The sequence below is a fragment of the Neocloeon triangulifer genome, unplaced genomic scaffold, assembly GCF_031216515.1.
Source record: "Neocloeon triangulifer isolate White Clay Creek 2 clone unplaced genomic scaffold, ASM3121651v1 ptg000026l, whole genome shotgun sequence".
Classification (NCBI taxonomy): domain Eukaryota; kingdom Metazoa; phylum Arthropoda; class Insecta; order Ephemeroptera; family Baetidae; genus Neocloeon; species Neocloeon triangulifer.
This window is the reverse complement of record NW_026775564.1, coordinates 61,038-72,413: the sequence shown is the minus strand read 5'-3', so window position 1 is coordinate 72,413 and position 11,376 is coordinate 61,038. Positions and strand designations below refer to the sequence as shown.

Genomic DNA, 11,376 nt, shown 5'->3' with positions numbered 1-11,376 from the left:
TTCTTTTCATTCGTCAGAACAAAAGGCCAAAAGTAAACAAAAGGATTGATAATATTTGGTGCAATTGCAGTATGATCAAGTGCACGTGTATTGTGGAGTCAACAATAAAATATCTGTAAACTTTCCAACTAGAACGCTTTATATGAAGATTTGTTGTTCTAAAATGTTCAAATTAATATTCAAAGACATATTATTTTCATTCAGTGTCAATTAAATATTTTTTTTTAATTCTATCGCTTTCTTGACTGATTTTTTAATGATCAAACTCTGGGAATTTTGAATTTGAGCGCCAATTCCACACAATGCGCCCAATTGATGTGGGGTTCGGAATATCGCTGCCAGGACCACCTCTGAAAATCAAAATGGCGGCTGACTTTCAAAATTTTAAAAATTGAACTTGCATGGTAATTCTGCAAGTTATTGCACGTTCCAAGGCGGGCTCGGACGGATTTAGCTCGTTCCCCGAAGGGAACCACGCAAATTCCGCGATTCATAATAATATATTGTTTTTCTTTTTTGCACGTTCCCAATGGGCTAGGATCGATTTTGCACGTTCCTCCGTTTCAACGTGAGAACTTACTATATGACGTAATTATGATTAATAACCTTTTGCACGTTCCGACGAGGGAACCGCGGGACATATAATACTTTTTAATTATGTTTATCATTTTACTCATTTTGCAACTTCAGGGCTTTAATATATTATCTTGCATGGTAATTCTGCAGGTTATTGCACGTTCCGTGACGCTCGGATGGATTTTGCTCGTTCCACGCAGGGTACCACGAGATTGATAATTATATATTGTTTTTCTTTTTTGCACGTTCCGCGATGGGGTAGGGTCGATTTTGCACGTTCCTCCGTTTCAACCTGAGAACTTACCATAGGACGCAATTATGATTAATAACCTTTTGCACGTTCCGACGAGGGAACCGCGGGACTTAGATTACTTTATAATTAAATATTAATCATTTTACTCATTTTGCATCTGCAGGTCTCTTATAAATTATACTTCCAAGGTAATTCTGCAAGTTATTGCACGTTCCTCGGTGGGCTCGGATTGATTTGGCACGATCAACGGAGGGAGCCACGGTTAAAATCTGATTACTAAACTTCATGCGCGTTCCAAGGAGCGACCGGGGGACTTCGTCGATAAATTATAGGCGAAATTCAAAAAACACAAACCGCAAGTCCATACACAAAGTCGCTTAAAAAACTTAAATATATTAAATTTAAATGTCCGCGGTTTGAAAACACCAGATAAATTTACCGATTTTGAAAATTTTATTCGAAGCTTGCAAGTACGCCCAGATTTAATAGTAATAACTGAACATTGGCTTGACTCATGTGAAATTAAAACCTTTCATTTGGAGGGTTACGATCTAGTAGCTTACTTTGGCCGAAACATAAAAAAGTTTGAAAGAGGTGGAGTACTTATCTTAAAAAATAAACTTCTGAAAGCTACAGCAAAAAATATAAAAATTTTTTCTAAAGAGATGTTTTTTGAATTCTGTGCAAGCAAATTGATAATGCAGTCCGAAAATCTTAATATTATTGGTGTCTATCGGCCGAGTAATCCAAAGTCAAATAGTAAAATTCCAGAATTTCTTGAACATATTGATTCAGTTCTTATGCAAAACAGGTTTTGTGGTCATACAATATTAGCAGGAGACTTTAATATCGATCTGATGGTTAATGACGACAATTGTATAAAACTTAAGGAAATCGTAAAATTACATAACCTAACCTTGCTAAATGAAAATAAAATAACTAGAGTAAATAAAAATGGGGGAACCTTACTAGATCATGTTTATGCAAATTTTAACTTGGAGAGCACATTTAACATAATTCCAGTTTTGTTCTCAGACCACAGTGCTGTGTCAGTATCAGTTAAACTGCCAGTAGAGAAAATTAAAGACACTTTCAAATATATAAGAAGTTACACTGAAGATAATTATCTGAATCTTTTCTCCCTCCTTGAACAAGAAAGTTGGGAGCAAGTTTTCCAGGCCAGTTCAATAAATGAAAAAAGTGAAATTTTTATGGGCATTCTCGTAAAATATTTTGAAAACTCTTTCCCCTTAAAACGAGTTATTATCAGGGCAAATCAAATCGGTAAAATTAAATGGACAGATGATACGCGGAAATTACAAAATAAAATTATTAATTTAAGTCAAGAAATAAAATCAAATTTAGATCACATGGTCAAAGCTGAACTGAAGCTAAAACTGAAACACATGAAGAAGGAAGTTGTTAATAAAATTCAAATAGAAACGAAGCAAGTAAATGATAGGAAAATTGCAACATCTAAAAATAAATCCAGTGCAGCGTGGAAACTTATAAACAATAAATTAGGGAAAAGTAAAAATTCAGAGTATATTGACGAATTAAATATAAACGGTGCTAAAGAATCAATTAAACTTAATATCGCCAATTGCCTGAACAATGCATTTGTTGAACCAGAGCCTGACCTAAATAATATAAATTTAGCTGATTGTTCCAAAGTGACTGATAACCTTTGTAATATGGTACAAGAATTACAGTTTTTTGAGGAGTTTGAAATATATAGTATAATAAATCATCTCCCATCTAAAAATTCATCTGGGTGGGATGGAATTTCAACCACTGTACTGAAAAAAATTTCAATGTATATTACTGCGCCTCTTACTTATTTAATAAACGAGTCATTCCTAAAAGGTAGTTTCCCCGATAATATGAAACTTGCTAAAATTATACCACTGTTTAAAAAGGGCGAAAAAGAAAACCCTTCAAATTATAGACCAATTGCGATAACATCATCAATATCAAAAGTATATGAGAAAGCCTTTTTATATAGATTGGAAAACCACTTGAACACTAATAATATCCAAATACCTGAGCAACATGGATTTAGAAAGGGAAAAAATACTGTAACGGCCTTATATAGTTATGTAACATCTCTGTACGAATCAGTTGAAGCAAAAGATAAAGTGAATGTTATCTTGTACGATTTCTCTAACGCATTTGGCACCCTTCATCCACCTCTCCTTATACATAAGTTAAAACAATACGGTCTAAACGAGAACTTGCTCTCGTGGTTGGCCTGCTTCTTATCAAATAGGAAACAATTTGTACAGCTCAAGAACCTTGGTTGTGATAGGTACGAGGAGTTTATTAACTCGGATATATTAGAGAGTAACAGGGGTGTGCCGCAAGGCACAGTTCTCGGCCCAATTGGGTTTTCTATGTATTTAAATGATATTCCTCTCGCTGTGTTCTTGGCCCTCCTGATTTTGTTTGCCGACGACTCCACGGCTATAGTCAAGGGAGAGTCTTTCCCTGAGGTAAATACTAAAACGGTGGCTGTAAATGACAGTTTTGTCGGTTTTGCTAATGATAATTTTTTGAGGATAAATTCAGAAAAATCTAAAATACTACAAATACATACCAGCCAAACAAAAAATCTTGTTCAACCTGATGTTAAAATTGAATATAAGAGTATAGAAATATGTAAAACTGGTAAACTCTTGGGAGTACAAATTAATGATACACTTAACTGGAATGATCACTGTGATAAGGTTGTCAATAAAATGAGAGGAGTCTCTCATGTGTTCACTAGACTGAAATACAAGGTGTCAGATAACATTCTAAAATTGATCTATTTTTCACACGTTCAGAGTCATATAATGTATGGGATTGTAATTTGGGGGGGTTCTAGTCATTTAATCAAAGTATTTAGAGCGCTTTTATACGTTATTTCTTTTCCTTCTCTTCAATTTATTTAAATTAAAAAATGAAAAACAAATTAGAGTCCCACAACTACATTCCGAAAATGCTTGCGTTTAACGCAAGTGCGAAGCGCTTGTTATTATTATACCAAACTAAAACCGGTTTTTTCGAGAAAACACAAGGGTGAAAGTCAAAAATCCTGACCAAGTAAATCAGCCAGCTGTGCGCCTTCGCGAGACGCGTCCGAATCACCATAGGACCATTGGTCGCATTCCCATAGAAAAAAAGCCTTAGGCTTTTGAAATTTATGCAAAACGACCTTGCAATGCTTTTCTTATGGGAGAATGGGCAAGCAGACGCCGGCGGCCGCCGCGGCCGTTCTAGTGGTCGGATTTTCGTTTTTCGAACACCAAAATGAAGCTAATTTTTGGGCCGATTTTTCCAGGGGTCGCCCGACCCCACCGCGGCCGAATTGCCGATTTTTCGGCAAAAAAATTTTCTTATGCGATTTAACATGGGTTTTCGCTCGACGCGAATCGGGTCGCTCGAGGCGGGCCCAGGGCGGCCCACCTGCGGTCCCACGGCCGAAATTCGTCACCCGCGGCTTAATTCGGCCGGCCGCTGATGAAATAAGCACGAATCGCGGGGTTCCGGCGAATTTTATTAACACGCGGCGCCTCCGAGTTTCGTCCGTCGCTTCGCTAACTCGAGGCCTGTGTTATTCTTATGGGGGAAAAAAGCAAACGCGCGAGGCCGCCGCGGCCGTTCTACTGGACAGATTTTCGATTTTTAAAAAGCAAAATGAAGCTAATTTTTGGGCCGAATTTTCCAGGGGTCGCCCGGCTTCGCCGCGGCCGAATTGCCGACTATTCGGCAAAAATCTTTTCTTATGGGTTTTAACACGCGCTTTTGCTGCAGACGAGACGTAGTGATCACCGCGGGCCCAAGGTGGCCCCCCGGGGGCCCCTAGGCTGAAATTCGTCACCCGCGGCCGAATTTGGCCGACGGCGGTGGTAAAATGGATAAATGCGAGTTTTTTGAGAATTTTTGTGCGAATTCTCGGCTTATGGCATTTTACATGTGTTTGCGCTCGGAAAGGGTCGGAACGCGTATTTACGAAATCCAATCTGTTTGGGCACCGCGATTTTTACCAACCATTCATTGGCAAAATAGTTCAGTACTTAACTTCTTTTTCTTTACAAAATGAACATCAAATTAATATTTGAAAATCATGACGTGTGATTTTAAATAATTTCCACGGTCAATTGTGTAATATTTATTGATTTACAAAAACGTTTTTACACAAGTCAAAATTGCGTGCGTTGGCTACAGTGGTCTCAACATAATATGCCAAAATCTTGCTCCATGCATAGTTTCTTGGAATATATTTCTGAAAAATTTCTTTCAAATTGTGGCCCCTACTGTAGTGTGAAGGTGCACACAGCGTTTTTGATGCAAGACATTGCGTGTTCAAATCCCACAACAGTAAATTTTTGCAGATTTTTTTACAGATATTCTATTTGTAATTTACACTTTTTGATATTTTTCCCACTGAAAATGATCATTTAAAGCCGACATAAACAATATATTAACTAATTTTTTTTTTTAGTTTTTTTACTTTCAAAATTAAAATCTTTCGTGGTGTCCGCATTCAACACACAGTTATGAATGCAGCAAACTTCCTCTTGAAAATAAAGACCATATTAATGGTGATTTGAATTTAAAATCGGCTTTTCCTCGATGGGTTTTTGTGAGTTGTTTATTGTTTAAGAAAAAACAATATCCTGCTCTACATGTTTCGGCTGCGGGCTGCAGCCATAATTCATGAGCTTTCTCGGCGCGAGGAAAAGCCGATTTTAAATTCAAATCACCATGAATCAACCCTCGATTGTGAAATTCTACCACAAAACCATATTAATGCTTTATTATCTTGGGGTGTAATGTACGATAATTTTTTATTTGCAATTTTATTTTATCATGCATGCTTTGTTTTGGAGTTATATTATTTTTTCCATATAAACAAAACGAAGGTTTTAATTTACGATTTTAAAGCGTGGAAATTTTTAGAAAATTATTTTTTATTTATTAATCCTTTTTACTGCATCGTACAAAAATGTACAAGAAAATCCCGAATAAAAACCTACGTTTTGTTTGTATAGAAAAAATAATTAAAATCAAAACCAATAAAAAATAAAATTGCAAATAAAAATATTATCGTACATTACATGCCATGATAATAAAGCATTAATATGGTCTTTATTTTATTTATTAATTTATTCTCCATTCAGATACAATGAAATACACAACATCTAACATCTTACATTTAAGTCATTTTCAAGAGGAAGATTGCTGCATTCATAACTGTGTGTTGAATGCGGACACCACGAAAGATTTTAATTTTGAAAGTAAAAAAACTAAAAAAAAAATTTTAGTTAATATATTGTTTATGTCGGCTTTAAATGATCATTTTCAGTGGGAAAAAATATCAAAAAGTGTAGATTACAAATAGAATATCTGTAAAAAAATCTGCAAAAATTTACTGTTGTGGGATTTGAACACGCAATGTCTTGCATCAAAAACGCTGTGTGCACCTTCACACTACAGTGGGTGCCACACTTTGTATGTAATTTTTCAAAAATATATTCCAAGAAACTATGCATGGAGCAAGATTTTGGCATATTATGTTGAGACCACTGTAGCCAACGCACGCAATTTTGACTTCTGTAAAAACGTTTTTGTAAATCAATAAATATTACACAATTGACCGTGGAAATTATTTAAAATCACACGTCATGATTTTCAAATATTAATTTGATGTTCATTTTGTAAAGAAAAAGAAGTTAAGTACTGAACTATTTTGCCAATGAATGGTTGGTAAAAATCGCGGTGCCCAAACAGATTGGATTTCGTAAAAACGCGGTCGGAACGGCCGCCGCGGGCCCCCGACGACCCCCGCTGATCCCCCCAAGGGGAAATTCGGCCCCGCCAGCGGCGAATGCAAAATGCATGAGTCGCGTGGTTCAGAGGTTTTAAATTAAAATGCGGCGCCTCCGAGTTTCGTCCATCGTTTTGCTAACTCGCGGCCTGTGTTATTCTTAAGGGGGGAAAAAGCAAACGCCGGAGGCCGCCGCGGCCGTTCTAGTGGACGGATTTTCGATTCTTAAACACCAAATTGAAGCTAATTTTTGGGCCGATTTTTCCAGGGGTCGCCCATGACCACCGCGGCCGAATTGCCGATTTTTCGGCTAAATTATTTTCTTATGGAATTTAACATGCGCTTTTGCTTCGGACGAGACGTAATGATCGCCGCGGGACCAAGGTGGCCTTCCGGAGGCCCCCAGGCAGAAATTCGTCACCCGCGGCCGAATTCGGCCGACGGCGGTGGTAAAATGCAAAAATGCGAGTTTTTTTTGACAATTTTCATACCAAATCTCGGCTTAAGGGATTTTACATGTGTTTGCGCTCGGCAAGGGTCGGAACGGCCGCCGCGGGCAAGCTTTCAAGCGTTTTACAACCAAGGGGTCCACACGGGTTCCCCAAGGTCCCGCGGGTTGACTGGCCACTACAGGGTGTTTCAATGCTGAATATGTGGGATTTTGATTTCATTCAATATAACTTTCTCCCGGGGGTTTTCCGCGCGGTTTGCAGGTTCCCGCGGGTTGAGGAGCCTGTGTAGGGTATTCCAAAGCCAACTTTGAGGGGCTTGGTTACTTTGGAGACGACTACCCCCATAGTTTCCCGCGCTTTTTGCTTCGTTAACTACTACAGAGGGTTCGTCGGCTTAAACTCTGGCCGATTTCGCAACTTTCAGGCCGATTCGACTCGCGGGGGTTTCCCGCGCGTCCCCTGACCTTCCACCCTTCAACTTATAGCCTACAGGGTGTTCCAAATTGATTCTTTACGCTGATTTTTATCTTTTTTCTCGTTTTAAACGTCATCTCCAATTTAATTTAAATTAAGATTACAAAGAAATTAACTTTATACAGTCCCACAACAACATTCCGAAAATGCTTGCGTTTAACGCAAGTGCGAAGCGCTTGTAAAAAGGGAGAATATTGTAAAGAAAAAAAAATTAAAAAAAAAATTTTACAACCCCATTTTGAGGTCAGTTGTCCGTTGTCCTTTTTCCGAGGTCAACTATGATTATTCATATTTCATAAAAATTTGACAATCTAATCTCTCTACTGTATTTTTAAGTTAAATTTCATATTACTGAAAATTAACAAAAAAAAAAAAATCTAAAAAACTACATAAATTTCCGTTCATTCCGAATTTTATTTTGTAATGAATTTCAGAACTGGTAAGGGTGGCCTTGGAACTGGTAAGTAAACAACACACGCTGGTGTTTTGCTCTGCAGATTTAGACCTTCCTTTCGTTCAACTCTGAGGTTTCAGACTAACCAGACGGGCCAAGGGGCCTATGAACTGCCCTAACACGCAACCACCAGGGTAGTTCGTCCCTATAGCTCTCTGGTGTGAAGTAAATTTGAAATTATTGAAAATGACTGGAGGAAGCGGAGTCTTACTAGCCCTCGTTTGCGCCGCCCTTCTGCACTTGCCGCTGTCTCGCTTCGAGGCCCACAGGACGAGCATCGGACCCCAGGACATCCATTTCACCACCTCACAGGTCGTCGAGGACTGCTCTCTGACCTGCTGGTGCGCCCTAAGCAACTGTAAAGTAGGTGGCAATGTTTATTTCAGTCGAGCCATTGTCCGGCTTGTCATACAGAAAAAATCGGTTCGCCACGCATTCTGGCATACTTTGATGTGCATCGCGCTCAGCGGTCAGGTGGCCTTGAACCCCGGACCTGCTCAACGTGCAGCCCAGACGTGTCGGCTATGTGACAGGCCCGGTCGGCGAAATCAAATAAAAATCGAGTGTGACAATTGCTCTGCCATCTATCACTCAACATGCCTACGACTTCCACCAAAAGAAATAAAGAAATTTCGCGCGGGAGGCTATACGTGCTGGTCGTGTTCCTTGCCAAATTTTTCGGACTCGCTGATTGATCTTATTGATGAACCCGCCGCCCCTGCCACCCCTCCGCGAAAAGGAAACCGCACTCAGCCCCGTATTTTTGCTTTCAACGCTCGGTCACTCTCAAATAGAAAACGGCGCGCTGATACACTCGCGGCTATTGAGCACTCGGAGGCTGATATCATTTGCGTCACGGAGACTTGGCTAACAGCGGACATTGGTGATAACGAAATTATTCCTGCCGACTTTGTTGTTTTTCGCAATGACCGAACCGACTGTCGACGAGCTTCCGGCGGCACTCTTATTGCAGTCCGACCCTATTTGCAGCCCCGCCGAATAAAAAACTTGGAAGCTGGGGCAGAAATTGTCTGGGTGGAAATTAAAGCTGCAGAAATAAAAATTTTAATTGGCTCTGCATATCGGAAACCAAACGCCCCAGCTGCCTATAATGACAAATTAATTGCGTCTTTAGATAAAGTTGATGAATCAAAACACCTCTTTGATGCTTGTGTGTTTACTGGGGATTTCAATCTGGATATTAATTGGCTGCAAAATCCACCTTGCGCTGGAGAGGCACCGGCCACAGAATTTCTCAGCACTTTTTCTGAGCTCGCTTATCGCCAATTGATTAAAAAAGCAACGCGTACCACGGCCACCACCTCTAATATCCTGGACCTGGCCCTTGTTGATGCACCCACCTTGATTGAAAGTGCCACGGTGGTACCAGGCACCTCCGACCACGATGCTGTCCTAATTGATTTTTCCGTTCGACAGAAAGAACCAACTCGGCTACGAGAGTTTTTCCGACTTCAAAAATGTGGACTGGAACTTGCTGAATTCGCGCTTCAGTGAAAAATTGGAAACTTTTGCTCCTAATGGCACTTCAACTAATATTGCGTGGAATAACTGGCTCCAAATTTATTGGATAATGCTTGCTGAGATTGTGCCGAAGAAAAAAGCCCGAGTAATTAGAAAATCAAGTGCCCGCTCAAATGGCTAGAGGGGTTTTGAAAAATAGCAAAGGAATAAAACTCAACCAGCTAGAAACGAGTATTTGGCGGCTCGGAAGCAGGTACAAAAAGCAATTAGACTCGCGCGGGACGATTACATGTGGAATTTGGGTCGCGGCGCCGGCGGAAATAAATTCTTCTGGGCCTACGTTAAATCCAAAAGCAAGATTTCGCCCAGCGCTAGTTGTTTTGAACTGAATGGGAAAAAAGTGTCCAAGCCTGAGAAAATCGCCGCAGCTTTCAGTGAAGTGTTTGTGAAAAATTTTAACTCAGCTACAAATTACTTCTCATTCGTTCGCCGAAGACCAACTGACCCCGCGCCGCCCCTGCTAAGTGAAATGTCAGTGTGTGCCGCCGGTGTATTTCGTAAATTACAACAAATAAAATCAAATGCGACTGATCCCGGCCCGGACCATTTTTTCCTACTGAAAATTCCATGCAAAAAATTTAAATAATATGTCCACAAAAACAAACAAATGTAATTATTGAATAAAAATATCACTCAAAATGTCATTCAGAAAAAAAAATCAGAATTTGAATACAATATATATCTACATTAGAAAAGAATGTGAGCCGCAGGTGAGAATTCAAAGAATGAGAGAAGAGTGGAGTAATTATAATGAAAAAATAAAAAAGGAGGTGCACGTGCCCATTGTGTAGCTCTCTGTTGGAGGCGGAGGGCCCCTGCTGAGGCGGTACGAACCAGGAGTGTGAGTAGCCCGCCACCGCGGAGGCGGCAGCGATCGCGCTCGGCGACAAACTGCCCCCGACGGCCACCCCCGGCGGCACCACCCCGCCAGGGTGCTGGGGGTGCAAGTGCGGTTGGCGCTGAAACGAGGCCGCGTAGTCCATCGCCATTGCTTGGTACGGCAGCATTTTGTCTACCGTCGGCCACGGCCACACTCAATTAAATTTTTGTGCAAAATTTAAATCTGCATTATTTCGCTGAAAAAATTTATTCACATACGAGTTTGAAACAGCGTAAAAGTATGGAAATCCAGGCAGTGAAAATTCCTGGAAAAATTTTGGCATTTATTGAATAATTTGTAAGTTAATAAGAACTTTAATATTTATTAAATTGAGATATTTTTTTAATTCTAAATATAAGAATGAGCATTTGAAACCGTATTAATTTAATCATTACAATTAATAAAATCCTCCTACAGAAATTATTGAAATTTTGGTTTTCAATTTAAACGAATAAACAATTTTAATTATATTTCAAAAGAATTTTAACGTGGATTCAGAAACTGAGCGAGAAAAAACCAATGCTCGGAAAACGAATTAAAATGTCAGCATTTACAAAAAAACACACACTCACACTAACAAATTAACAAAATTTTAATTATAATTTAGAAAACAATTTAACCTCAAAGTGAGCAACAGGCTCGTAAAAATCGTTATGAATTCGAGTGATTTGAACTCTTGAGCACCACGACGTTTGCGCCCAGATCTGGGTTTCCAGCGAAAAATGCAGATTTTTGTTTTGGCGTAAGAAATTTTTCAACTATTACGGATTTTCTGATATAACCAAAAGGCCAAAATGTTAAAAGTGACGCACTACTATTGCTGTTGGGGCAAAATCACTGCACACTCACCGCCGCCAAAACCACGACCGACCACACAATGAAAAGTCGCACTTGAAAGTGTCGCGTCGAGCTGGTGTGCGTGTTGCTCTCCGG

At 39.6% G+C, this 11,376-nt stretch overlaps 1 protein-coding gene across 3 annotated transcripts in view; it reads right to left on the bottom strand.

Moving 5' to 3' along the window:
- LOC132204966 (protein trachealess-like) overlaps window positions 1-10,469 on the bottom strand; it is a 224,560-nt gene extending 214,091 nt beyond the window's left edge. For 2 of the 3 annotated variants that reach the window (XM_059633763.1, XM_059633765.1), the window contains exon 1: window positions 10,398-10,410. The gene's annotated coding sequence lies outside the window, so the exon portion shown is untranslated. Of the gene's footprint in view, window positions 1-10,343 lie in introns of all 3 variants that reach the window. The other variant, XM_059633764.1, reaches the window with a different exon arrangement.
- Window positions 10,470-11,376: the final 907 nt, after the last annotated feature.